Raw genomic sequence first — 3342 nt, forward strand, 5'->3', positions numbered from 1 at the left:
AGAGTTCCATTGTAAGAGAATATTCTTGCTTTTTTTAGTTAGTATATAATCTGTGGCGTGATATTTTGAATCCACACAAATATCCTTTTCTCACATCAATCATTCATCCAATGGTTTTAGAATCTATTGATAATCTTTTTCTTTTGAGATAGAGCCTCAAGCTGTCACCTTGGGTAGAGTGCCGGGCATCACAGCTCACAGCAACCTCCAACTCCTGGGCTAAAGGGATTCTCTTGCCTCAGCCTCCCAAGTAGCTGGGACTACAGGCACCCGCCACAATGCCCAGCTATTTTTTGGTTGTAGTTGTCATTGTTTGGCAGGCCCAGGCTGGATTTGAACCCACCAACTCTGATGTATGTACCTGGCACCTTAGCTGCTTGAACTATAGGCACCGAGCCAGAATCTATTAATAATCTTTGTCTGATCTATTATATTGAGGACTGCAAAATAATTTTATAGTTCTATCATTTGTACATTTATTAACTGGCATTCACGTGTATAGACCTTCCTGTTTTTCTTTCCCATCCTTATCTATTTTATTGTCCTTTGATTTCATATCTGACAAATGTCAACATAACAAGGTTTGAGGAGGCACATCTTACACAATGTGAAAACCTGATCATCACACTCATGAACCATAAAAGGAAGGTTCTTTTTTTTTTTGATTCAGGAGCCTCAAGCTGTCCCCCTGGGTAAAGTGCTATGGCATCACAGCTCACAGCAACCTCCAACTCCTGGGTTCAAGCGAGTCTCCTGCCTCCGCCTCCCAAGTAGCTGAGACCACAGGAGTCCGCCACAATGCCCAGCTATTTTTTGGTTGCAGCCATCATTGTTGTTTGGCGGGCCCGGCTGGATTCGAACCTGCCACCTTAGGTATACGTGGCTGGCACCTTAGCCACTTGAGCCACAGGCACCGAGCCAAGGTCCTTTGTTTTTAACACATGCACCCATCCCACACACATATAAAGGTGCACCCTTTTTCTTTACTTTTTAAAATTTTTTTGAATATCTATATGAGGGTACAAATGTTTAGGTTACATTGCTTCCATATTTTTTTTTTTGAGACATAGTCTCACTTTGTTCCCCTTGGTAGAGTGCCAAGGCATTATAGCTCACAGCAACCTCCAACTTTGGACTCAAGCAATCCTTTGACTATAGGCACCCACCACAACACCTGGATTTTTTTTTTTTTTTTTTTTTTGTCTTGCTCTTGTTCAGGCTGGTCTCAAACTCCTGAGCACAAGCAATCCACTCACCTTGGCCTCCCAGAGCACTAGTATTAGAGGTATGAGCCACCGCACCTGCCCCAAGCTATTTTCATTTCTAAGGTAAAGTTCAAGTTGTAGGTAAGCCCTTCACCCAGGGGGTATGCTGAACAATGTCAAATTGTGCACATTTGGTGAGATCCCACCAATCACGCTCCCTTCTTCTTCCCCTCCTCTTCCATAGACTATACTTGTCTTTCTTTCATGTGGGCTTATAGTTGTTTATATATTGGTTTCATTTTAGTATTGAGTACGTTTGATACCTTTTTTTTCATTCTTGTGATACTTTACTAAGAAGAATGTCTTTCAACTCCATCTAGGTAAACACAAAAGATGTAAAATCTCCATCTTTTCTTCTGGCTGAATAGTACTCCATAGTACTATTTGGAGTTTGTTAATCCATTCATGGGTTCAAGAGCACTTGGGATGATTCCCCATCTTGGCAATTGTGAATTGAGCTATAATAAGCATTCTAGTGCAAATATCCTTGTGGTAAAATAATTTTTTTTTTCTTCTAGGAAGATACCTAGTAATGGGATTGCAGGATCAAATGGAAGGTCCACTTTTAATTCTTTGAGAATTCTTGGCCGGGTGCTGTGGTTCACTTCTGTTATCCTAGCACTCTGGGAGGTCTAGGCAGGTGGATTGCTTGAGTTCAGCAGTTCAAGAACAGTCTGAGCAAGAGTAGTGACTTCATCTCTACTAAAAATAGAAAAACTAACTGTGCATAATGGTGCACGTCTGTAGTCCCAGAAACCCAGGAGGCTGAGGCAAGAGAATTGCTTCAGTGCATGAATTCGAGGTTGCTGTGAGCTATGATGACGATGCCACAGCACTCTACCAAGGGGGACAAAGTGAGACTGTCTGAAAAAAAAAAAAAAGTTTTAGAAACCTCTCAGATCATGGCTAGTATTTGGTTTTGGTGTCCTTTTAGTCTCCTTTAATCTAGAATGTTCACTGATCTTTATCTTTTATAAGAATACTGAAATTTTTGAATCTCACAGGTCAATTATTTTATAGAATCCTCACTTGGAAGCTACCTGACTTTTCTCATGAGTATAACTGTTATATAGGTTTTTTGTTTGTTTTGCTTTGTGTTGCGACTGCATAAATGGAGACTCTACCCTTGGCTAGAGTACAGTGGCATCATCCTAGTTCACTGCAAAAACGTCAAATTCCTGTGCTCAAGTGATCCTCCTGTTTCAGCCTCTGAAGTAGCTGAGATTATAGGCTCTGACCGCCATGCCAGCCTAATTTTTTTTTCCCTTTGGTAGAGATGAGATCTCACTCTGTTCCCCAGACTAGACTTGATGTTTTCTGTGGAATATCACAAGAGGGGTGACGTCTATAGTGCATCATATCAGGAAGCACATAATGTTCATTTAGTCCTATTACTGGTGATGGTAACTGTAATCACAGGTTATATGCTGGGTTCTCCAGTGGAAAATTACAAAGTTTCCCCATTGTAATTAATAAGTATCTTGTGAAGAGATAATTTCAGAGTGTAAATTTCTTATTATTCTTGTGGCTTTTACCTCCTAATTTCAGTACCCATCAGAGCTTTGCCTATATCAGCTATGATTGCCATGGATGCCAAATGGCAGTTTATAGCTCCTCTCCTCCCCTCCTCTCCCCTGTTCACCTCTCCTCTCCTTTCCTTCTTATTTTTGAGACAGAATCTCAAGCTGTTGCCCTGAGTGGAGTACTGTGGCATCATAGTTCACAGTAACCTCCAACTCTTGGGCTCCAGTGATTCTCTTGTCACAGTTTTTCTAATTTTAGTAGAGATGGGGTTTCTATTTTGCACAGGCTGGTCTCGAACTCGTGAGCTCAAGCAACTCACCCACCTTGGCCACCCAGAGTGCTGAGATTACAGGCATGAGTCACTGCACTTGGCTGATTTATAGCTTTTTTTTTTTTTTAAGGCAGAACCTCAAGCTGTCGCCTGGGTAGAGTGCTGTGGGCATCACAGCTCACAGAAACCTTCAACTCCTGGCTTAAGCGATTCTCTTGCCTCAGCCTCCTGAATAGCTGGGACTACAGGCGCCCCCCACAATGCCCGACTAGTTTTCGGTTG

General features: G+C 41.9%; 1 pseudogene; it reads right to left on the reverse strand.

Moving 5' to 3' along the window:
- Positions 1–550: 550 nt before the first annotated feature.
- Positions 551–647, reverse strand: LOC111724927 (annotated as a pseudogene).
- Between the last annotated feature and the right edge of the window lie 2695 nt (positions 648–3342).

The sequence above is a fragment of the Otolemur garnettii genome, unplaced genomic scaffold, assembly GCF_000181295.1.
Source record: "Otolemur garnettii isolate 467f Iridium unplaced genomic scaffold, OtoGar3 scaffold00028, whole genome shotgun sequence".
NCBI classification, from domain to species: domain Eukaryota; kingdom Metazoa; phylum Chordata; class Mammalia; order Primates; family Galagidae; genus Otolemur; species Otolemur garnettii.